General features: G+C 40.3%; 1 pseudogene; it reads left to right on the top strand.

Moving 5' to 3' along the window:
• Positions 1–8412: 8412 nt before the first annotated feature.
• LOC118586257 lies at positions 8413–8962 on the top strand (annotated as a pseudogene).
• The last annotated feature ends 17818 nt before the right edge of the window (positions 8963–26780 follow it).

Below are 26780 nucleotides of genomic sequence, written 5' to 3' on the forward strand. Positions count from 1 at the left end.
ATAAGACTCTTTAAGATTCCTATTACATCTGGCGCCCAACGTTAGTGGTATGAATTCATGAAATAGCCTCTTGCCTGTGGCCTTGTGGGCTCAGCTCAGGCCCGAGGTACACTCGGCCGGCTGTGGTGGCACATGCCGGTAAGATTTACTGAAGAAGGCAGAGGCAGGAGGATCCCAAGTTGAGGCCAGCCTAGGAGAAGCTACGGAGAAGCTTCAGCCGGGGCAGAGACAGAAACAGCGTCGGTAGGACCATGGAGGCAGTGGCTGCTGCTTTGAGTTACTGGCTGTTTCTCATCGTGTTGGTGACTTTGGTGATACTGCTACCTGGAACAAAGAATTTACTGCTGCTTGTTCAGAGAAGAATTGCCAGGACCAGCATATTAGAAGAAAGTATCGGCAAAGGTCAGTTTGGAAAAGGTTGGCAAGAGAAATGCTGGGGAGAAATTGCTGTGAAGATTTTCTCTTTTAGGGAAGAACGTTCATGGTTCCGAAAGACAGACAGACATGAGATTGTAATTGCTCCAAACCACAGAGGAAGCACCAAAAAAAAAAAAAAGAAGAAGAAGAAATCTAAAGGGAACCATGATTCTAAAGGGAACCATGATCATGCCTAACAGTGACTTTGAAATCTTCAAAAGGATGATGGGACTCCACAATGGACTATGATGCCACATGGACTATGGTAAAGCCATTAACACCATGGAAAGATCGACTCTGGACTACAAACTGCTCAGGACAATTTCGAGATGATCCAGCCTAACAGACTACTTGAACAAGGACTTGAAACAAGCCCTGAACTTTCTCATTATGCAGCGGTGGGACAAATGATACGGGACTTGACAATTAACCCAAAAATTTTCTTTTCAGGATCCTCTAAAGATGGAAGTAATTTTAAGAAGATGACGCCCACATCCCCAAAAAGTGGGATGGGAGGTTTTCGGTTGTTTAATGAGTTTTGGATATTGTCATTGTTTATGATGCTTGGTTACAAGTTGTTAATTGTTAATGGTCAGGAAAAGAGCTGAACATGGAGATTAGATTCAGAGGTTTTGTTTAAAAAGAAAAAAGAAAAAAGAATATAGATATGAGGTAGATCACTGAATCTACCCTGAGAAAAAGATAAAGAAATAATAGGATAAATGGGTAGATCACTGAATCTACTCTAAAAAGGAAAAAGGAGAAGATATAAAAAATGACAAAAGGTAGACTACTGAATCTACTATGAAAAGAAAAAAGATAGGATAAGTAATGAAAAATTTTTGTCTGAGTTTATCAAATGTTACTGGACTGGACATTGTTATATATAATGGAGTTTTTCCCCTGAATCTGTCAAATGTTAATGGACTAGACATCATTAATGTAATCTTGACTATGTATATTATATATACTTATTGGATATGATTTTTCTTGTATTAGTTATAACCTTTTTTTAATTTTAGACAAAAACAGGGGAAATGTGGTGGGTATTGTGTTCCCTGAAATATTGTGTGTTCCCTGAAATAAACATATCTGGGGTCAGAGAACAGACAGCCACTAGAACAAAGCCAAAAATGGTGGCTAGAAAATGGGAAGAGTAAGCCATAACAGAAGTTGGGTGGTGGTGGCACACGCCTTTAATCCCAACACTTGGGAGGCAGAGCCAGGTGGATCTCTGTGTGTTCAAGGCCACTTTAGAAACAGCTAAGCATGGTGACCCATGCCTTTAATCCCAGAAACCCAACCTTTAACCCCAGGGAGTGGGGACAGAAAGAGAAAGGTATATAAGGCATGAGGGCCAGGAACTAAGGGTTAAGCATTTAGTTAGTTAAGCATTTGGCTGAAGAAGTATTAGGGCTTTGGAGCAGCACAGTCTAGCTGAGAGCCATTGGAAGGAGGACTCAGAAGCTTCCAGTCTGACGAAACAAAACCAGCTGAGGGACTGGCGAGGTGAGGAAACTGTGGCTTGTTCTGTGTCTCTGATCTTCCAGCATTCACCCCAATAACTGGCCTCATGTTCGAGTTTTATTAATAAGACTCTTTAAGATTCCTATTACACCCAAGCAGTGTCTGGGTATGAGTTCCTTCTTGTGGAATGGGCCTTAAGTCAAATCAGACATTGGATGACTATTCCCATGAGTTCTGTGCTACATTGCCCTAGCACATTTTGCGAACAGGACAGATTGTAAGTCAAAGGCTTTGTGGCTGGGTTTGTATTCTCATTTTTCTCTTTCTGTAACCTTAGAAGTGAAGGGGTTAGACTCTCCCACCCTCACAACTGAATTTAAGTTCCAGTTCTCTATAAAGGACAAAACAGGTGTCTCTCCCAACAAAGGGTTATTTATCCACAAGGGCCTTACATTCAGGGTCGAGGAAGAGAACAAACACAGGGCTTCAGTCAGCCTCACAGTGTCTCAAGGACAAACCCAACAACCCCCTTCTGAGCCACATCCAGACTTGCCAAAACTTGTGCAAATATGTCCAAAAATGATGAGACTAAACCTAAACTAATTAAAAATATACTAATATAACTGCTGCTTGTTTAACCAATCATATTTGAGATGACCTAATTGTTTCTAAAACTTCTCTTAACTGTGCTTAAAAGGAGCCTACACACTCCTCTTAGGGTCGTCACCATCTTGTACAGGTGAATGACCCCACATATGCTGGAATATTAATAAATACTCTTTGCTTTTACATACTATTTGAGTCTGAGGTCTTCCTTCAGCATTTTCTCAGACCATACAAGAGTACTTTCCCACACCAAACAGACTAGAACACAGGGGTAAAGGCTCAGTGTAGGTACTAGGTTGACTTCTCAATGTTCAATGAATTGTGTGGATTTTGTCCTCAGTCAGTTTTTGGAGAGCAATCTTTTGTCTTAGTGTCAGCCTTGGTTATTTGGGAATTTCCAAGGGACCCCTTGGTCAACAATTCAATTGACTATAACCCAGATCCTGTCACTGGAAGCCTTGCCTGGCTAGAAGAGACTCTATATCCCCCATTACTGGGAGTCCTCATTAAGATCACCTTCATGGATTCCAGGAAATTTCCACTGCACTGGTTTTCACACTACCCTCAAAATGTGCCCCTCCAAATTCCAGCTGTCTCTTCCTGCACTCTTCTCCCTCTGTCCTATCTCCCCCTAATCTGATTCTTCCCAATCTTGTCCCCATCCACCCCCAGTCTACCTGCAAAAATCTATTTTATTTTCCCTTCCCCAAAAGATCTATGTGTCCCCCACCAGAGCCCTCCTCTTTACCTAACCTATCTGAGCCTATGAATTGTAGCTTTGTTGTCATTTACTTAACAGCTAATATCCAGTTATAAGTGAATATTTGTCTTTCTGGGTCTGGGTTGGCCACTCTGAATGATTTTTTTCTAGTTCAATCCATTTTCCTGTGAATTTCATGATGTCATTTTTTTAAATAGCTGAGTAATATCCTATTGTGTAAATGAACTACATTTTCTTTATCCATTCTTTGGTTGAGGGACATCTAGGTTTTTTTCCAGTTTCTGACAACTATGAATTAAGCCTCAATGAACATGGTTGAACAAGTGTCTTTGTGGTAGGATGAAATGTCCTTTGAGTACATGCCCAAGAGTGGTATAGCTAGGTCTTGAGGTAGATCAATTCCCAATTTTCTCGTCATATTATTTCCATAGTGGCTGTACAAGTTTGCATTACCACCAGCAATGGATGAGTGCTCCTCTTACTCTATATTCTCACCATCATGAGTTGTCACTTGTGTTTTTGATCTTAGCCCTTCTGATAGGTATAAGATTAACTCTCATAGTGGTTTTGATTTGCATTTCCCTGATTGTTAAATGCTGGTAAATATCTTTCTGTATTCTGTGAATATATATTGTTACCATTGGTTAATAAATGAGCTGCTTTGGCCTATGGCAAGGCAGCTTAGAGGCAGGCAGGAAATCCAAGGAGAAAGAAAGGAAGAAGAAAGGCAGAATCTAAAGAGACGTCAGTACCTCCAAGAGAAGCAAGATGTGAAAGTACCAATAAGCCACAGTCACGTGGCAACTTATGGATAAATAGAAGTGGATTAAGTTATAAGAGCTAGCTAGCAAGAAGCCTGTCATAGACCATACAGTCTGTAAATAATATAAGCCTCTGTGTGTTTAATTGGGTCTGAGCAGCTGCAGGATCACAGGTGAGATAGATTTGTCTGGACTGTCCTGGGTCAAGGGGATCCAAGAAACATACGGCTACAATTTAATGTGTTGAACATTTCTTTGAGTGTTCCTCAACTGTTTGAGATTCCTCTATTGAGAATTCTCTGTTTAGATCTGTGCCCCATATCTAATTGGGTTGTATTTTTTGATGTCTAGCTTCTTGAGGTCTTTATATATTTTGGACATTATCCCTCTGTCAGATATGGAGTTGGTAAAAATCTTTTCCCATTCTGTAGGTTGTTCTTTTGTCCTTTCAGCAATGCCCTTTGCCTTACAGAAGCTTTTCAGTTTCATCGGGTCCCATTTATTTTCTGTCTTAGTGCCTGCCCTATTGGTGTTCTGTTTAGGAAGTTGTCTCCTGTGCCAATGAGTTCAAGGCTATTCCCCACTTTCTCTTCTATCAGGTTCTGTGTATCTAGTTTTATATTGAGGTCTTTGATCCACTTGGACTTGAGGTTTGTGCAGAGTGATAAATAAGGATCTATTTACATTTTTCTACATGTAGACATCCAGTTTGATCTATACCATTTGTTGAAGATACTTTCTTTGTTCCATTGTATATTTCTGGCTTCTTTATCAAAAATCAGGTGTCCATAGGTGTGTGGATTTAGGTCTGGATCTTCTATTTTATTTCATTTATCAACATGTCTATTTTTTATGCCAATACCATGCACTTTTTATTGCCATAGTTCTGTAGGACCATTTGAAATCAGAGCTGGTGATACCTCCAACAGTTCTTCTATTATTCAGGATTGTCTAACTAGCCGGGGTTTTTTTTTTGTTTTTCCATACGAAGTTGAGAATTTTCCTTTCAATGCCTTTTCCTGATCTTAAATGGTTTCATCAGTAATCAATGCTGCTATGGAGTTCAGCTCTCCACAGTCCATCTTCCCATTCTTGTACTCATCTCCATGCTATTGATTCAGCACATCAAATATTGAGCATCCAGTTCACCGTGTTCAATTCCATTTTTTGTTGGTCAGCTCAATGTGACAGGACTTGTGACTGGCCTGACTTTTAGCCCTTTTCTCAGTAGGAGACCATGGTTTACTGTTTCTATGCAAGTCCACAAGCCTTGACTGTAATCTAAGTTCTCCATTTTATGTTCATGGTTTTGAATGATAAACTTTACTTTTTGCCTTATGCACATCTTCTGGTCTTTTGGCATGACATTCATATTCTCCTGGTGAGCACATAAGAAATGTGTGTCTAATATTTGAGATTTAATCAGGCAAGATCTGTTAAAAGCACTAGACATATTTAGTTTTCTTCTCTTGTGCTGTAAATGAACATAGCTACAGTTCATGATTTTCTATTTGTTGATGATTACTTGGTCTAAACTTAAAACAAGTTTTAAAGGGGGTGTATATGATGGAGCATGATCCATTAAACAAAATCCAGGTTTAGAAAGAAGAGAAATAAAATGTTTTTCTATACTGAAGAAGATGTGCTAACTGGGGTGAGGAGTTACTTTTGCTTGCTTATTTTCTTCTTTTTTCTTGTCTCTGGGTTTATAGTAAGTGGTGAAATCACACAGTTGCATTCTCTGTTTTGTGGAGATGAGTTTAATGCAAGGCATCACCCATGCCTCCAGGGAATGTCTGTGGGGTTTGGTGAGTCATAATCAAGCATCCTATTGATTACATGATGGAAAATCAATTCCCAAATCACCCAGGTCCTTAACTCCAGGACGTGTCCTGTGAGTTCAATGCTGGCTCTTTATCATTGTGACTAATGCCCAATTACTGGCCTGGTGAGCAATCTTCAGGGAGTAATTGTGCTTTTTTTCCTTGCTTTCATGTAACCTGAGGACCCTTCCATTTCTGTTCTCATGCTGGGCAGCAAGGGTGAAGCCCAGCACTCTTGCCAACTAGATTGAATCTGTGCTCCCCATCCCTTTAAGAAAACCATGCATGGGGTTGGGGATTTAGCTCAGTGGTAGAGCGCTTGCCTAGCAAGTACAAGGCCCTGGGTTTGGTCCTCAGCTCCAGAAAAAGAAAAAAAAAGATTAAAAAAAAAGAAGAAGAAAAGGAAAGGAAACCATGCTCCACAAAGGCTGTGTGGCATGTCTGTGTCTGGAGATGCCCTGAGCAAAAAAAAAAGTGGAGGTAGGAAACCCTTCGTTTCCTTTGTGTGCAATAAACAGACTTAGACATTGAAAACTGAACTCTTCTAGGAAGGGAAGAGTGCACAAGAAAGGATGGAAGGGGATAATGGGGGAAATTTGTCAGAAACCACCACCAAGGATTGCACTCCTAAGACCAACTGGATCCCTGTGTGTACAATTGAAAGTAATTAATAAAAATGCTTTGGATCCTATACATTTCCTAAAAGAATGGGGGACATAGGCATTTGGGCCACCAAGAATTTAATCCATCTGCCTAAAATGTAAAAGTTAGTAGATGTCTGGGCAGTTTTGAATGGGCCTTAACTTAAGGTTCATTGGTTCTCTTTGATCTGCTAGCATTTTCCTGGTGTGAAATATAGAATCTTCACATGTGTGAAGATGAAGGAGAAGCAATGTGAGTATATAATTTAAAAACTATTTTTCTTTCTTTCAAGGAGTTTGTTTGTCATATAGTCCCCAAATTCCATCCCTTTTGAATAAAACATTTCAAGATGAGAATAGAAAGCCATGTCTCAGAGCTAGGCTAGAGTGGTAGGTAGAGAAAGATTCCCATTCAAAGATGGGATGCTCAAGTTCTGGCTTCCTGCATAAGACCTGCATCCAATCAAGCCAACTAGTAATTCCAGCATGGATGGCAGAGTTGATCATGGGACTCCACCCCTAGCTGGGAGTTATTAGCAACTAAAGGCTGCTGGGAGAGGGAAGCCATTTTTCCCCAGAGATGTGGTCACTGGTATGTTGCCTATACTCATGCGTAAGCACTAATTTGGTTCAGTGGACTATTTAAAAAATAATAATTAAAGAAAAGAAAAAGACAAAGGCAGGTGGAAAGGGTATACACTGGGGCTCTGGAAGAGTGTGAGAGAAAATTGGAGGTAAATAGCAAATTCATTGTGATATATATCACAATTATATATATATATATATAGTTATACATATAATTATATATAACAATTATATATATAATTGTTAAAGAATTTAAAAAATATTTTTTTTAAAGATGGATGTTCAGAGAGAGGTCTACTTAGTTAAACCAAAGTGGATAGATAGGTCTATTACTTGAAGTGGGTGGCCAAAGCCTAACACCCATGATTAGATTTCTACTATTAGATTTCTATTACATTTTCCCAGCTGTAACTAATCTCTCCCTTTTAAATATTGAGATATGTTCTTGATTATTTTTATCCCCCTAAGAATAATAGAGTAGCTGGGATGAGGCATGGTGGCATATGTCTGTTATCTCAGCACTCAGGAGGTAGAGACAACCTCAAGAGACAATGCTGACGTCAGATTCATAGGGAATACAGAACCTGGGCTACATGAGGCCCTATCTGAGTCAACAAAAGAACTCAATAGGTCCTTGATTCCATTTGAAATTTCATGCAGAGTGAGAGATAAGGATCTAGTTTCATTCTTCTACATGTTGATATCCAGTTTTCCAAGCACCATTTGTTGAAGATGCTTTTTTTTTTTTTTCCTGTGTGGATTTTTTATCTCTCTGGGTAGTTCTGGCTGTTCTGGAACTCCATATATAAACCATGCTGGCCTTGAGCTTACAGAGATATGGTATGCCTTTCTCTACCTATTTACCAACCCCCAGACATACATATACACACAGCCAGTGCTGATATTATAGGCATGTACCCCCAGCTCAGCCTTAATTGTATAGACAAATTGGTGTTTGGCCTGCATGTATGTCTGTGTGAGGGTGCCAGATGCCCTGAAACCAGACTTACAGACAATTGTGAGCTTCCATGTAGGTGCTTGGAATTGAACTTGAGTCCTCTGGAAGAGCAGCTAGTGCTCTTAAGCCCTCAGCCATCTCTTCTAGCCCCTGGGATCTCTCTTCTGTTTAGTTGATCTCTGTGTGTGTGTGTGTGTGTGTGTGTGTGTGTGTGTGTGTGTGTGTGTTCTCGTGCACATGCTTGCTTGCACCAGCACCTCGCTGTTCTTATTACTATAGCTCTGTAGTAGAACTTGAAATAAGATATGGTGGGAGGGACTCTGCGTTCTGGAGTGGTGCTGCTTGGATGGGTGGCTGAGTGAGGGCTGCTGGTGTCGCATTTGAGGAGAACTGCGAGTGTGTTCAGCATATCCAGGTCAGGATCCCAGCCATGATGAGTGCTGCCAGGGAGTCTCACCCACACGGGGTGAAGCGTTCATCCTCCCCTGATGAAGATCCTGCAATTGGGAAGCAGCAGACTTAGGCAATGAAGAGAGAAAACAAAAGTTCTTGAGACTTATTGATACAGGAAAGAAAGAGCACACTGATCATCTTGTTATAGGAGATCACAAATCAACTTCTCACTTCCAAACAGAGGACAAAGACAAGAACATTAATGAAGAGCTGGAGTCTTAGTAACAGCAGAGCATGGACAGTAAACTATCAGGCCAATACTGGCGGCACCGTGGACTTGGCTTCAGTGAGGTAGAAGATCATGATGGGGAAGGTGATGTGGCTGGAGATGATGATGCTGATGACGACGACTTGTCTGATGCTGAGAATCCAGATGACTCAGACAGTGACTCTGAGCCTGAGAAGGAGGAGTCTGCAGAAGAACTCCATGCTGCTGAGCATCCTGATGACACAGAAAACCCAAAGAGCAAAAAAATGATGCGAAGAACAGTTATAAGATATTGTCAAGTCCAGTGGCTCATATCTTTTAAACACTTACTCTTTGTATTAAAAGGCAGCGGTATTGTTATAATGCACAGTGGAGGACTGCTGAGCACAGACCTTTGTGTTATAATTTTTCAAAAGGCCCTTTAAAATAACTACAAAGAGTGTTTGCTGTCAAATGCCATGGGTTACACTTTTCCGGGCATGACTATAACCGTTTTTGTAAAGAGTCAGAGTTGTATACAATGAGAAGTAAATACTGTACTCAGCTTCCCTCCCTTCACAGTAGCATGTCAGCCCTCTCCCCACCTTTCCACCCCTGCAGATGCATTATGGGGGCACTTACTTTGTTTGTGGTGGCTCTTTCATCTTTGTGTTTTAGGTTTGTTCCTATTTTTCTCTTATATGATTCATTTGATACTGTGACGTGTTCATGAGAAATGTTCCCTTGATTCCACTTTGTTAAAGTAGACCTGTCCTTGCCCATCCTGGATATTCCTGCCGCTGGCCACGCTGCCACACTGCAGACCACTGTTGACAGTCCATGCTTGTTAAGTCTCTGCTCTCAGATCGGAGCAGCACAGGAGCCAGCACAGGACAGTGGTGGGCGGAGGTGCAGCCGTCACATCGTTCAGAAGGTTGCAAGCAAAAATGTCTTTATATAATTTGATTTCACTGTAGGGTTAAGTTTTGATAAAATTTGGCCAGTTTTTACAGAAGAAATTATTTCTCTGCTCATTTAGTCCTGTGTATTTACAAATATGTAAAACTGGATTTTTTTTTTTTTTAAATTTTTTCCTTCTAAGGTCTAAATAAAGAGAAAGCAGTTTCCCATTTAAAAAAAAAAGATGAAGGAAGGAAGGAAGGAAGGAAGGAAGGAAGGAAGGAAGGAAGGAAAGAAAGAAAGAAAGAAAGAAAGAAAGAAAGAAAGAAAATATGATATCTGCTGTGGTATTCTTTTTGTTCAGGACCATTTTGGCTATCCTTAGTCTTTTGTATTTTCACATACATTTTGGATTGTTTTCTCTGTGTCTATGAAGAATGTCCCTAGAATTTTGAATGAGACTGAATTATAGTTATAGACTGCTTTTGTTAAGCAAAGACTTTGATAGTATGGGAAATAAGACTAACAACTGATAAATAGGATCTCATAAAACTAAAAAGCTTTTCACAGCAAAGGAAACACATGTGACCTACAAAAGTTAAATCATGACTATATATATACATACATGTATATGTGTGTGTATGTGTATGCAGATCTATAACATGCAATGAGGTTGAAAAAGTAGTATAATTGCTTCCTACAAAGATACCAGGCAGCTCAGCAGTTAAGAGCTCATACTGTTCTTGCAGAAAACTAAGCTTGCATAGGAACTCACGAACTTTAGGCTGACAGCTGTGGAACCTCTATGGCAACATACTAGACCCTCTGCATACAGGAGACAGTTGTGTAGCTAAGTCTGTTTGAGGGGCCCCTGGCAGTGTGATCAGGATCTATCCCTGGTGTATGAGCTGGCTTTCTGGATCCTATTATCTATTGTCAGACACTTTGCTCATCCTTGATGCAACAGGAGGCACTTGGTTCTGCCTCAGCTGAATGTACCAGGCTTAGCTGTCCTCTTCATGAGATAACTTACCCTTTTGGAGAAGGGGATAGGGGTGAGGTGGAGGAGAAAGGGAAATCAGAAGGAGGGATGAGAGGGGGATATGTGGTTGGTATGTAAAATGAATAAAAAAATTGAATGAAAAAAAAAGAAAGAAAACCACACAAAAAAAGGAAAACTCAAGGTTGCTTCCCAATTGGGAGACTCACAATTGCCTATACCTCCAGTTCCGGGGGGGGGGGGATCTGACACTTCTGGCATCCATGGGCACCTAGACTCTGCACTCACATGCACATAACCACCACACACATACATATAACTAAAATAAAGTAAATCTTTAAAAAAAAGGGGGGGGGGGGGGGGAGAAATCCCAGGACCTGATAGGTTTACTGGTGAATTCTCCCAAACTTTTAAAGGAGAGCTACCAATATCCTTCAAAGTCTTCTAAATAGAAAAGGAAAGGATACTACCAAACTCATTCCATGGAACCAGTATTATTCTGATACAAAAATTCACTAAACTTACAAAGAGAAAATACTGTTGACCAATTTCCTTGTTAAACATACATTCAAAGATTCTCAATAAAATTCTTGCTAGTCATGTTGAAGAGCACATTAAGATCATACAGCATGACCCAGTTGGTTTTATTTCAGGGATATAAGACTGTTTCAGTGTAAGCATATCTCAACATAATAAAGACTATATTAAAAAGCTGGTTACAACATACTGTAGAATGGGGTTAACTGAAAGTATCTCCTCTGAGATAGGTAACAAGACAAGAGTGCCCACTCTTAACCACTATTGCTCAATACTGTGCTTGAGTTTTTATCTAGAGGAATAAAATGAGACAACAGGACACAAACAGGAAAGGAACTTTGCATGCAACACGGTCCTGTGGTTCAAAAGACCATAAAGACCCCACCAGAAAGCTCTTAGTTTCGATGAGAGATACGTGTTTTTAGCAAACTAGGTGGGCATACCAGTAAACGAACTTGTTGAGAGAAAAAAGGGGAAAACCACCCATAATAGCTTTTTTTTAAATATATGGAAATAAATCTAACCAAATAGGTGAATGACCTCTACAATAAAAACTTTAAGACTTTGAAGAAGACACTAGAAGATGGGAAGACTTTCCATGTTTGAGGATTGGTAGGACTAATACTGTAAAAATCATTGTCTCACCAAATCTATCTAAAAATTTAAGGCAATTTCCATCAAAATTGCAAGCATATTCATCACAGAATTGGAAAAAGACAGTCTTAAAATTAAAGTCCCTAAATAGCCGGTGCAATCCTAAAAAGAAAAAATGCTGGGGGTATTATAATACTCTATCTCAAACTACATTATAGAGCCATAGTAATAAAAACATAGCACGGACACAAAAACAGACATTAGACTAACAGCAAAGAACACCCAGAGAAATCTCACAAAGCTACAGCTGCCTAAGTTTTAAAAACAATACTGTATTGTTTGGAAATTGCCGAGAGCTGTGGCAGTATACAGCAGGTGATGACTAGTGTTGGACAGGTTGATCCACCAGATGAACAACTCCCTTTTGGGAGCCCCACCTGGCAGAGCTGTGGGTCACTGGCTGTGGAAACCGGTTGTTTCTGTCAGTAACTTTCTCATGTCACTGTTATGCCTCCCTAATGAGGACAGCTGTGGGGTGTGTTTTACATCTCTGGGCATACTTATAGTTGTGGGTGGCCAGGTTATGATTTCTCTTTAAGCTGTATAATTCTGAAGTATAGAAATTATATCAGAATATTCCTCTTTACTGACACAGAAAAGTAACAGTATTCTCAGTCTCAAAGACAGCCTTTTACACATTTTTCAAAGACCTTAGAACTAGTCCAAGGGCTGGAGAGATGGCCCGGTGGTTAAGAGCACTGGCTGCTCTTTCAGGGGACCCGGGTTCAATTCCCAGCACCCACATGGCAGCTCACAACTGTCTGTAATTCTAGTTCCAGGGGATTTGACACCTTCACACCAATGCACATAAAGTTAAGAAAGGAAGAAAGGAAGAAAAGGAAGAAAGGACTAATCCAAAGCAGACTAAGCTGTCCCGATAGAATATACACAAAGACTAATTCCCAGGTATTGTTTATTGCTAAATCAAGGCCAGGCTGTTTACATCAAGACATAGTCCTTGGAGCAGCTCCCTTTCTGCATGTACCCTGACTGCTCAAGACAGCCAATTGTTTACTGTCTGGGACCCCTCACCAACTTACAGCTACATGCATGGCTCAATGTGACATGACTAGCCTAAGAGAAACTGTGACTTATTTTGTGTTTTGAGAATAGATAGGGCACTGAAAATGTAACTTGTAATCATCCAGAGTTTGGCTGTGAGGGAGCAGCAGCGGTTGTGTGGAGAAAGATGGCTGTGTAGAAGTATGTGAGAGCTGCTGCAGAATGTAAGTGAAGTGTGTGTAGTGGGGAGGGTGTGGGTGTGTGGGGGTGTGTGTACTAAGTGAGAGATGAAGAAAAAGAAGCATCATGAGAGAAGTGTGAGGAAGTGGGTGGGTGAAAGAGTGAATGAGTAAAGAGAAGTGTGTGTGTGTGAGAGAGAGACAGAGAGAGATGGTTATGTGAAAGAGCTGCTGCTGTGCAGAGGAGCTGTGCTGTGCCTAGGAACTGTGTAAAGCGCTGCTGTATGGTGATACGTAAATGAGATGCTTAGCTGTGGCTGTGTGGAGGCAAGGAAGAGGAAGCTGTATAGAAAAGAGATGTAGAAGAAAACTGTATGTAAAGAAAGATGTGTGGCCAGGTGAAAAATGTATGTATGTAAAGATATGTAGCTGTGCAGAGACAGAAAGAGTCAGAGACTATTTTTAGGATGGCGTGAAAGAGAAAGTTATCATCAGAAAGCATGTGTGTTTCCTTACTTCACCAGTCACAGGTAGATTGAAACTTGTTCCTAAATACCCTCAGATAGAAAAAGTCTAGCCCTCGCTGCCTTCATGCATTTTCTTGTATTACTGTGGAGGTGGCCTTAGAGCAGGCTCTCCATAAGGCCCCCAACAGAGAGTGCTGTGTAGTATTATTTTTATCCTATTAATCGATTTTCCCCAGCTCCTCTCATACCCTCTCTACTTACCTAACCAAGTTTTCTCCTTTAAGATCCACCCCCCACCCCATCAAATCCAGGTTGTTTTCCCAAACTACTCTTAGGAGTTAGGAGTCAGGCCTACCCTAGAGTGTGGTCAACCCACCAGGGGTCACATCATTAAAGAAAATTTTCTCTCCCTCTCCCAGAAGCGATCAAATTCTCCTCAACTATTAGCGGGATTTCGTAGCCACCTTCTCCCCTCCATGCTGAAATTTTGTCTGGTTTGAGCTTGCACAAGTCTTATATTTGCTGTCATAACAGCTATGAGTTCATGTTTTTAATTGCCATGTCATATCTGGAAAATTGTTTCCTTGATGTTATTCATCACCTCTGGCTCTTACAATCTTTCTTCCCCCTCTTTGGAGAAGATCCGTGAGTCTTTGGAGGAGGGGTATAATTTGTACATCATATTTAGAATTGAACATTCTGCCATCTCTAATTGTTGCACATTGACCTAGTTGAGGGTCTCCGAGATAATTGTCATCTACTGTGAGAAGTTATTCTAACGAGGGTTGAGAGATGCGCTGATACATTTGTGTAGCAGGCATTCATTAGCCTAGTCTACAGACTGAGTTTCAGGGGCAACCAGGGCTACACAGAAAAACTCTGTCTTGAAAACCCAAAAAGAAAAATGAAAAGAAATCATTTTAATCATATATTCATTTTATCAAAATAGTAGTGCTGGGCTCTCCTCTAAGGATAACTAGCCACAGGTTCTTGGCCCCATTAAGAGTGCCAAGTATGGGTTCCATTTCATGGAGTAGGCCTTGGCTTTAATCAAGAAGTGATTGGTTGTTCCCATAACATTTGCGCCAATGTTGCACCAATGGACATATCTTTTCAGACTAGTCATTGTTACAATTTTAGGGTTTGCAACTGAGTGAGATTGATGATTACTTTTCTTCTCCAGTCAGATTCATAACACGTTTCAGTACTATAAAAGCTAGCTTGTTGGATGAAACTTCCCCATGTTCTGTGAAATAAATATGTGGTATATTCACCAATAACTGTATGTCAAACTCTGGATGGTATCCGAGAGTGTTGGTAATAACTTACAACGCTTGGGTAATCTATGGGAACCAATTGGCCAACAATTAAAAAAAAAGTTAATCCGCTGGGCCAGTGGTGGTGGCACACGCCTTTAATCCCAGCACTCAGGAGACAGAGGCAGGCAGATCTCTGTGAGTTCAAGGCCAGCCTGAGCTACAAAGTGAGTTCCAGGAAAGGCACAAAGCTACACAGAGAAACCCTGTCTCGGAAAACCAAAGACAAAGGCATCCATTTCTGGTACTGAGGTTCTATTTGCTAGTGTGAGTCACCTAGTGTGGTGCTGTCCCCTGCAGTGTGACAACGCCATTAAACTCTCTTTAAAATATGCATATGCTTTAGGGAGCTTCTGTTGCAGTAGATTTTCATTTGGCTTCAAAAAAGCTTTTAGTGTTTCCCTCCCTGCTGTTTCTTCCTCCACCCCATTTAATTCTTCCTGTTCTCTTATTCCCCTTTAACCTTTTGAAGTAACTGTTCTATTTCCTCTCCCTTGAAAGCCCCATTTCCTTTGGCCCCATACTAAATTCCTGACTTCCATGAGCATTCCAAATGAAATACACATATCTGAAGATTAAAAGCTAGCCTCCAGAAATGAAAGAAAACATGCAATTTGTCCTTATGCTTCTGGATTTTTTTTTTTAAGCTTCATCCATTTACCTGTAAATTTTCTAATTTTATTTTTCTAACTAGCCGGGTAATGCTCCATTGTATATACTTATATTTTATTATGCATTCACCAGTTTATGGAAATCCAGGATGTTTTTCCTGGCTATTGTGCATAGGGTAGCAATGAGCATGGATGAGCAAGTATCTCTATGGGGAAGATGTAGAGTCCTTTGGGTATATTTAGAGTGGTGTAGCTGGATCATGCATTAGATCTATTTTTCCATCTTTGTGAGCACCCTCCACATAGATTTTCCCAGTTTGCACTCTTACCAGCAGTGAATAAGTTAAGTGATACCTTTCTTGCAACCTCAGAAACATCTTTTGTCATTTTTTTTTTAATCCTGACCATTCTGGCTGGGGTAAGATGAAATCTCAGTTTCAATTTCCCTTTTGCCTAAGATGTTAAACATTTTGAAAAATGTTTCTCAGTTATTTGTATTTCATTTTTGAGAAATCTCTGTTTAGTACCCCCTTTCTTTGAGTTCTTTGCATATCCTAGATACTAGCTCTCTGTTAGATGTGTAGTTGGTAAAGATTATTTTCCCATTCTCTGGTCAGCCTTTTCACCCAAATGATAGAGTTCTTTGCCAGCCAGAAGCTTTTCTGCTTCATGAGGTTCCATTATCAGCTGTTGGTCTTAGTGCCTGTGCTAACAGTGTCCTGTTCTGAAAGTCCTTTCCTGGAACAATGAGTTTAAGACAATTCCTTCCTTTATCTTCAGTCAGATTCAAGGTATCTGGCTTTTTGTTGAAGTCTTCGGTCCATCTGGAGTTGAGTTTGAGCAGTGTGGTATTCATTCTTCTACAAGCAGCCAATCCAGTTTGACACACCATTTGTTCACAATGTTGTCTAGTTGTGTTTTTGGCTTCTTTGAAAAAATCTCAAGTGCCTGTAGGTATGTGGCCTTCTATCTGTTCTATTCCATTGACCAGTGTATCTATTTATATGCCAGATCTATGCTGGTTCTATTACTGTACTCCATAGCATTACTTAAAATCAGGCATGGTTATACCTCTAGCAGTTCTTTTATTGTCTGGGACTGTTTTGACTGTCTTAGGTAGTTTGTGTTTCCAAATGAAGCCAATTTTTTCTTCTTTAAAATATTTATTTTATGTGCATGAGTGTTTTGCTTGTATATATACCACCTGTGCCTGGTGCTCACAGAAGTCAGAAGAACATCTGATCCCCTGGACCTGGAGTAACAGATGGTTTCGAGCAACCATGTGGATTCTGGAAGTTGAACCCAGGGCCTCTGAAAGAGCGATGAGTACTCTTAACCAGTGAGCCATTGTTACAGCTCCTCAATTTGTTTTTCTAATTTATGTGAAGAATTGCAATTTTGATGGGGATTACGTTAAATCTGCAAGCTGCATTTGGTTAGATGGCTATTTTTGCAATATTAATCCTATCAATCCTTGAGCATGAGTAGTCTTTTCCATCTCCTGGTATATTCCTCAATTTGTTCCATTAATTTCTTAGTGTTTTTAGTATGTAAGTCCTATTTATTTATTTTCCAGCCTATTCTGAATGAGATGGTTTTCATAATTTTTTCTCAACATGGTTTATCATTTATATATGGGAAAGCTACTAATTTTTGTGTTAATTTTGTATCCTAGTACTTCACCGAAAATATCAAGTGTAGGAATTTTCTGGTGGCATTTTTAGGATCTTTCATTTATAGAATTATATATCTACAAATAAAGGTAATTTTACTTCTTTTCTATTTGTATTTCTTTTATTTCCTCTACTTACTTTATTACTTTAGCTGACTTCAAACCCTCTACATATCAAACAGGAACAGAGAGAGTGAACATCCTTATCTTCTTCCTTCTAGATATCTGTTAGATCTATTTTGATTTATGATGTCATTTAGCTCTAAAGTTTCTTTGTTTAGCTTTTATTTGGATGATCTATCTATTGGTGATAGTTGAGTATTAAAGTCACACACTCTTTCTTGTGCTGGAGTGAATCTATGATTCTATATTTATTTATTTTGAGACAGAGTCAAACCGTATAATAACCCTGGCTGGCCTGGAACTCATTATGTAGACCAGGCTGACTTTGAACTCACAGAGACCCACTTGCCTTGGCTTCTCAAGTGCTAGGATTAAAGGGATGCACACCAAACCCAGCCCAATGTATGACTTTAGCTCCAATAATGTTTATTTTATGAAAATCAGTGTCCCTATGTTTGTGTGTAAATATCTACTCAGTGGATTTTCACTTTAATGAATATGGAATGTCTTTCCCTTTCTCTTTGACTAGTTTTGGTCTATTGTGTCAGATATTAGAGTAGCTACACTTTCTTTTTCCCCATCTTATTTCCTTGTATCTTAGGATTACTATTGCTGTGATCAAACACCATGACCAAGGCAACTCTTATAAAGAAAGCATTAATCGAGAACGTACAGTTTCAGAAGGTCACCATGATTACCATGACAGGAAGCACACAAGCAGGCAATGATGCCAGAGAAGGAGCTGAGAGCTTTGCATTCTGATCCACAGGCAGCAGGTGGAGAGGGTGATACTGGGCTTGGTGTGAGCTTTGGAAATCTCAAAGTGCACGTTCATTAACACATCCCCTCCAACAAGGCTATACCTACTAATCCTTTCCAAACAGTTCATCAACTGGAGACAAAGTGTGCAAGTATATGAGCCTGTGAGGGTCATTTCCATCCAAAGAACCACACCTTTTTCCATCCTCTTACTCTAAGGTGATGTCTATCATTTATGGTGAGGTGTATTTCTTGGAAGCAGCAAAAAGATGAATTGTTTTCTAAACAAATCTGTTAGTCTGTATCTTTTTATTGGGAGAAATGAGGCCATTAATACTAATGATGAGAGTTATTATTTAGTATTAAATATTCATGCTATTTTGTGATGGTGATGGTGGAGTTTCTTTGACTTCTTTTGTTTAGCTATTCTGGGATTATGTATTTCTAGGTCCTCTTGGTTAAGTTTAATCTTCTCTTTTGACCTAAATTTTTCTTCTAAAATCTTCTATGGAGCTGACTTTTTTAGACATAAATTCCTTAAATCTGTTTGATTATGAATATTTTCTCTTTACCCTTTGATTATGTCATAGTTTTATTGGGTATAATAGTTTGAGCTGGCATCTGTGGTCTTTTAGAACTTGTAAAGCATCAGCCAAGGCCCTTCTAGCTTCCAAAATTTCCATTAAAAGTCAGATGTGATCCTTGTGTCTTTCTTAGGGTCCCGTTTTCTAGGTAGCCTCCCTGGAGTTGTGTAGCAGTCTAGTCATCTTTGTTTTACATCTAGTATCCTCCTATGAGTGAGTACATACCATGTTTGTCTTTCTGAGTCTGGGTTACCTCACTCAGGATGATTTTTTTCATCCATTTGCCTGCAAACCTCATGATGTCATTGTTTTTCTCTACTGAGTAGTACTCCATTGTATATATGTACCACATTTTCTTTATCCATTCTTCAGTTGAAGGGCATCTAGGTTGTTTCCAGGTTCTGGCTATTACAAAATGGATGAGATTTACATGAACAACCTGGACGTGAGTGGAGGTAATGAAGGGCAAGGGTCGAGGGAAAGAGAGCTTAGGAGAGTGGGGAATCCCAGCTGGATCAAGAACAGAGAGGGAGAACAAGAAATAACAGACCATGATAAATGAAGACCACATGACATTAGGAAGAATCAAAGTGCTAGAGAGGTACCCAGAAATCCACAAAGATACCTTCACAATAGACTACTGGCAATGGTAGAGAGAAAGCCCAAACTGACCTACTCTGGTAATAGGATGGCCAAACACCCTAACTGTCATGCTAGAAATCTCATCCAATGACTGATGGAATCAGATGCAGAGATCCACTGCCAGGCCTCAGGTGGAGCTCCAGGAGTCCAATTGGCGAGAAAGAGGAGGGATTGTATGATCGAAAATTGTTGAGACCAGGATTGGAAAAAGCACAGGGGGACAAATAGCCAAGTTAATGGAAACACATGAACTATGAACCAATAGCTGTGGAGCCCCCAACTGGATCAGGCCCTCTGGATAAGTGAGACAATTGAATAGCTTGAACTGTTTGCGAGGCACCTAGGCAGTGGGACCTGGACCTGTCCTTAGTGCATGAGCTGGCTGTTTGGAACCTGGGGCTTATGCAGGGACACTTTGCTCAGCCTGGGAGGAGGGGACTGGACCTGCCTGTACTGAATCTACCAGGTTGAGCTGAATCCCCAGGGGAGTCTTTGCCCTGGAGGAGATGGGAATGGGGGGTGGGCTGGGGGGAAGGTGGGGGTGGGGGCGGGAGGAGGGAGGACAGGGGAATCTATGGCTGATATGTAAAATTAAAATAAATTATAAAATAAAAAAGTCAGGTGTGGCTCTGTTGTGCCTGCCTTTATATGCGACTTGCTCTTCCTCTGTAGTCAGTCACTCTCAATGTCCTTTCAAGAACCAAAATAGAACTACCATTGATCCAGCTTTACTACTCCTGGGTCTATAACAAAAGGATTCTAATTCAACATGGAGATAGATACATGTACATCCATGTTTATTGAGGCACTATTCAGGATAACTAAGGAATGGCACCAGCTCATGCCCATAGAAAGATGAATGGGGCCGGGCGGTGGTGGCTCATGTTTGTAATCACAACACTCAGAGGCAGAGGCAGGTGGATCTCTGTGAGTTCAAGGCCAGCCTGGTCTACAAAGCAGGTCCAGGACAGCCTCCAAAGCTACAGAGAAACCCTGTCTCGAAAAACCAAAAAAAAAAAAAAAAAGAAAAAGAAAGATGAATGGGTAAAAAAAATGTGGTACACATACACAAAGACATTTTCTTCAATCATAAAAGTGAAATCATGAGATTTTCAGGAAAATAGAAGGAACTGGAATCATTATGTTAAGTGAAATAAGCCAAACTCAGACAAATATTGAATATTTCCTCTCATGCATAGAATATATATATATATATATATATATATATATATATATATATATATAGTGTGTGTGTGTGTGTGTGTGTGTGTGTGTGTGTGTGTAGATCATGAAAGTAGAAAGGTAACCATAAGGCCATTAAAGGGGTCTTTAGAGAAGATGGAGGACAATAAAGATAAAGTAATGGAACTCATGTGACATGAAAGTAGTAGGAATACTACTTAGGAGAAAAAGGAGACTAGGCAGAGGGGGCATGGAGGTGGGTGGTAGCAGTGAGTGAGAAGTGAGGACAAATATAATGACACACAGGTATGTAAATGTTGAAATGAGACTCATTACTTTGTACTAGCTTATTCTTTTAAGTTTAAAAAAATAGATGAGGGTTTCCTGTGACCCTACAACCAACATCAAATATGCACAGAACCTGTCCTTTTAGGATAATTCCATATTTTGCATTAGTGCAAACCATCACAGAATCCCCTAAGAGCATAAGCAATAAAAGAGACCCTGAAAGGAAAGTGGTACATGAAAGAAATCTATAAAGAGTTATTTATTTTATGTCAGAAGCGATTTTTTTTGAGTTTTATAAAAATATTGTAGAACATAATTTTTGGGGAAAGTCAGCTATCTTTAAAGTAGGGAAAACCTTTGAGCTGCAGTTTTTGTGATGACTGGTTCCAATACCGTTGGCTTTGTTTCTCTGAGAACATATTGTCAATCCAGAACATAGATGATAAAATTCAATGAACCAAATTATTAGCTGTATTTCTGGAAGGTAAAAGTCTTTGTGAAGAAGAGAAAATTTCAGATGCATATTTTCAAGACAGAATTGTTAGCCATATCAGTTAGAGAATCACAAGCTATTATTTTACTGCTGAACTATAGAATTTACCATTTTTGTCTCCATTATCATTTGAATTGGCAAAGAGCACTCCACCCCCATTTTAGTGTGTATTTGTGGAGAAATGTGCCACATTTGATTTTGTGCAGTGGCTGGAAAGATTAGACACATAGAGACAACCAACCAGAGATCATAGGGTAAAAGTTTTCTTTTTCAATGGAGAAAGAACTCTCTTCGATTCCCATAATGAGGGCTTCAATTAAAAATGAAAGGCAGCCAGGTCAGTGGGAGGTGAGACAGAGGGCAAGGAGCAAGGTGGGCATGGCTAGAGCACTGTGTTTAATAACACAGCTGGTGACAGGTTGGCACCAAGTCAATAATTCACCATGAGTCATGCATGTTGTTAGATGTGTGTGAGTGTGTGTGTGTGTGTGTGTGTGTGTGTGTGTGTGTAAGGACAGGGAGATTAGATGAGTCTATGCTGGTTCCATTTCAACTGGCAATATGTTCCTGGTAGAAGAAATTAGACCCCAAGAAATAGATAGAACACCTTGCGTTCACCTATTTAAGAAGAGTTTTTGGATCCATATTTGAGAATAGGACTGCCACCATGAAGCACATCAGACATCATTACTGAAAGTACCTAAATCCCTTTCCAATTATTGAGATGTTAACACCATATGCATTTTTTCTCTTGAAATCAAGATTTACACTTCAACTTCCTTGGACTCTCTGGGGCAGCTGTAGAAATTAATTGCCTCTTATATTTGGATCCTTTGGGTTTGTGATTGTGATTTTGGAAGGCAGACGGAACAGAGAGTCTCAATTAAGGAAATATTTGCTGCAAATATATAGCTTCAGGGTTAACTGTTTATTCTTTGGCAAAACTAATCCAGTCAGTGTCTGGGGTTTTGCTCTGATAAACTCATTATAGATTGTAGATACTTTAAGAAAATGCATTGGATATACCTACCCTGTCTGTTTTAGCAGTGTGCTGTACTTGAGAATGTCAATTATTTTGTCATAATCAGGTAGACTGAACTGCCTAGTACCTTGAGAGAATATTGTTGCACACATTGCAAGTCTGGGAAAGTTAAAAGTTTTAAGCCTCTTTTTTTTTTTTAATGCAAATCACTTGTCTCACTGTGAATGGGTGAAGACTTGTAAGTCAAACTATGATACACTAGGGGACCTCCACACTGGAAAACATTGGCTCACAAGGTTTTGATGGCTTCCTGAGATCTGCAAGACAAGTATATGAGCCAGGCAGGTGTGGTGCATACCTTTAATCCCAGCACTCAGGAGGCAGATCTCTGAGTTTAAGGTCAGCTTAGTCTATAGAGTGAGTTCCAGAACAGCCAGGGCTACACAGACCTAGATGGAGATCCAAGGACATCTGGAAATGGGACCCTAACAGTTTTCGCATTTTTGCTCTGAGCCCTTACAACCTGTAGGAAAATTTTAACCTGAACTGTGATCTAGAAAACACTGTTACAACATTTTTCTCATGGGTCTCTCTCTCTCTAGTCCTGACTCAGCACTGATCATATACTGTCTCTTATCATCCATGCATTTAATATTTTATATACCATGCATCCTGTATCTTATATACATGTGTCCTGTATATGGTGTAATGGTATCTTTTTGGACGTTGAGCTCTGTTGGGGATTAGAGAAAGAAGCTGAGTAGGTTATAATGGAGCAGTTAATGTCTGGAGGTAAAAACCATGCAAACAGAAAGAGGACTTCTGTCCTAGCACAGGTTACAAAACCCTCAATACTTCCCTAGATTTATTACAATGGACCTTCAGGCCAAAGGATAGAACTATTGGATGGATTTGATCCCATACATATATCCATAAACAGAGAAGGCATTCAAACAAGAATACAGAATAAAATATCCCTCTTGACATACATAGTACATTGTCTTTTCTAGCTGGTATTTCATGTTATTCTATGTTAAGAGAAATAAATATTTTAAATAATTAGCATGAAGTTAACCATTAGCATTTGTTCTGTGCTCTGACTCATAGGGAGTAGTAGTTGAATTACTCAATTTGAATGTTGTGGCCCATTCCCTTCAATGAATGTCTCACACTAGCCCTCATAGGATGGTTAGAAGAGACAGATATCACCTCTCTGAGCATCTGAGCATAATGACATTGGGCATCAGAGAAAGAGGTGCAAATTCCAGGTGCTAGTCCTGAGAGGATTTGGAGGACAAATATAGACCTTCACAGGCCATGACCTGCCTACCATGTAGGGAAGGTTCCCTTTTCACCCAATAGCCAAGATGCTGAATTGTGCCTATGCTGGTAGTTGGATCTGAGAAAATCAAATCAGGCAGGTCCCATTCCAATGGACCCATGCCCCAGCTCAACAGACAGGAGAGATTCAGGGATCTTTGAGCCTCTACCTTATAGATAGAATTGGCTCCTGGGTCAGAAATAACATCCCCTTCCTGAAGGTGAGCACACATGTTCCCACACCATGAATTGAAAATGTCTGTGCCTTTTTCTATTAGGTTTGTCTAGGTGCCATGCCAAGAGGAGAGTGCTTGGTGACTCTGAGACCACCTGCTGAAAATTTCAAGAAACTAGACATAGTGGTTCATGTTATCCCAGTACTTAGAGACCAAGGATGGAGGGAGGATCACCCATGGTTCCAGGTCAGCTTGGTTCACAGCTACACAGTGCATTCAAGGATGTTCTGCGCTATAGGACATTCTCCATCTAACAAAACTAGAAGTTCCAGGAGATTGGGAGTCTAGTAATGAGGTGTTAAATCAATTTGTCTTTTCATCCTCCTCTTCCTGTTTTCCTCATTATAAATTACTTTCCTTGTGTGGAAGAATATAGACAAGAACTCAACAATTTCAAACTATTAGTTGCTCTTGTCTAGACTAAAGCTTTGGTTTGGTTTTGGTTGCTCCTTGGTGGGGGAGGATATAGGACGAAAAGGCATAGGAGGATATACTTGTCATTGGAAAAGAAATATAAGAACTTCATTCTTGTTTGTCGGGTCATTCAGTCTTGCTAATTAATCTGTAAGCATGTCTTTATTGCTCTTCCCCACCCACCCCATGCAGAACATCTAGGTCTGTGCGTGCTGGTTTAGAAAGGATGGTTCCTTAATCCTAGAATGAATCTCTTGAAACTCAATGGCAAAAGGAACTCTGCCATTCTGTCTCCAGCCCTCGGAGGATGCTGGTGGTATCCCTGAATAACTGGTTCTAAGACGATCATCTTAGAGGAAAGGTGTTTCTGCCATTCTCTTCTTCCTTGACCGGGGCCCTCTCCTCACCCTCCTAGCAATTAACCCATTTCCAGGATCAACCGTGTTCTCTTGAGTCATTTTTTCTGTTCTGTGTGGCTAACTTAGTGACTCAGAAAAGCTGAACAGCCCTCTTTTCTCTGAATAATCTCAAGCTGATTGTGTGACCGGCTTCTCTCTGCCTCTTCATTGGAGAGTCATTCTGGGTAGCCCTGGGTTTTTCCCCTCTTCTTGAATTCTAGTTATGAATGGTTGCCGTGAAAGTGAGTGATGAAACACTCTCATGTATCGAGCTATGGGCGAGAAGTCCCAGAGACATCAGCTGCTGCTCAGTGCTTGGAACCGCATACACACACACACTTCCTCCTCCACCCTTTGTTTCTGTCATCTGTAGCATCATGGTGCAATGTTTCCATGGATGCTTTTCAGAGTCAGAGCAGCACAATCAGGGCCTTACAGATGCACGTAACACATACTCAAGTGCATATGACACATGCCCGCCATCCTAAACAGTGTCACTGGAGCCCAGTTCATCTAAAAACACTTTTTTTTTTTGCTTGGCAGTTTTATATATTTATATAATCACCATTCCTCACTTTCATCCTCCTCCCTCTGCCATGGGTGTCTCCCTCCTAATTTTCACATCTTCCTTTTGTGTGTGGAACACTTTTAATAAGTTTAATAGGAGTTACTGTTCTGAGCATGGGTGAGGCGTTATTTAGTAAACAAAGTCAATTTATCAGTGACTATACCACTGGAGAAAGTGTCATCCCCTCATGAGTTCTGTTTTGGACTTTTCTTCTTATTAAGGTTTTTTCACTGACCTATAACCTTTTGCCAGGGGACAGAGAAATAGTGGGTGACGAATCTTAGCTGGCTTATGCCTGTAGCCTGGACATGACCTACAGGACCGTGATGATGGGACTAGATGAGATGAATATGCACATGGCTACCCCTGATCACTGTAAGGATTTGATAGCTGATGGCTGGGCTGTAGCTCAGGGGTAGAGCTTGTGCTTAATGTGTGAGAGATGCTGCGTTCAATCCCTAGACTGAGGGAGAAACAAAAACTATTTGAACAGAAACTTGCCTTCTGAGCTCTGGCCAGGCAGCCAGGGGCTTCTCTCTCTAAAAAGAAAGGAAAAGAAACTACTGACTCCCTTAGTTTCTGCCAGGCTTTGAAGTCACTGATTATTAGCACTTTGATCTTCAGAAAATTATTTAATTTCTATACCATAGCTTTTGCAACTATAAATTGGAAATAATAATAATAATTCTCCTTACTGGCAGTTAGGGAAAATTGAGAAGGTTAAAACACACACACACACATACACACACACATACACACACACACACACACACACAACACTTAGGTCAGTGTTTGGTCTACAGTAAAATCTCTATAAACGATAGTGATTAGTAATGTCCTGACTAAGCCTCTAGGTTGAGACCTTGCTGAAAGGCACATCAACAAGTACTATCACAGCCTACTTGGGGGATAAAAGCACAGCCTCATGCCAGGCTGATCTCTGTGAGTTCGAGGCCAGCCTGGTCTACAGAGTGAATTCCAGGACAGCCAGAGCTACAAAGAGAAACCCTGTCTTGAAAAACAAAAAAATAAAAAAAAATTGAAAAAATAAAATGAAATTAGGGGCATAAGAGATGCCTCAGAGGTTAAGAGCACTGGCTGCTCTTCCAGAGTTCCTAAATTCAATTCCCAGCAACTACATGGTGGCTCACAACCATCTGTAATGGGGTCTGGTGCCCTCTTCTGTTGTGTAGGCAGAACACTGTGTACATAATAAATAAATTAAATTAAATTAAATTAAAAAGTCCCATGCCTTGAACAGATCAGCACTGGCCATCATGAAAATAACCATTTCGAACCACCTGAGTGCTGCTCCACTGTGAAGTTCTATCATCGTCGTCATTGCCCCTACAAGGAAGTCTGTAGGGCTGGGACCCATCATCATTCTTTCTAGGCCCATTTGTACGCTATTGCAAAGTGAGTCATGCTGTAGATGCTTGAAGAAGTTGACATTGAAGGTCGTCCTTTTGGATCTGTACCAAGAAAACGCCATACCATTTTTTGAGAGGGTCTTGCTTTCTAGCCTGGGTTAAGTTCAAATTTACCATCTTCCTGCCTCTACTCCTAGAGTGCTAGTGTAACAGGTATGTGCTAGTACATCTGTTTCTGAACATGCTGTTTTTGCTTAGCCATGGTAGAAATTTATTTCAGGCATCAACAGTTCTAGTATCTCAGTGTTTGCCATGATCCAAGTGTCCTAGAATGAATGAGGATTTTCTTGTTTAAACTATTTCTATTTACTGGTGGTCTGTGATTATTCCTTAAGAGATACAGGTAACCATGTAATCACTCAAGTTAGGGCACCTATGACAGATCAAAGCAACAATCCCACCAT

Source organism: Onychomys torridus, chromosome 6 (genome assembly GCF_903995425.1).
Source record: "Onychomys torridus chromosome 6, mOncTor1.1, whole genome shotgun sequence".
Classification (NCBI taxonomy): Eukaryota; Metazoa; Chordata; class Mammalia; order Rodentia; family Cricetidae; genus Onychomys; species Onychomys torridus.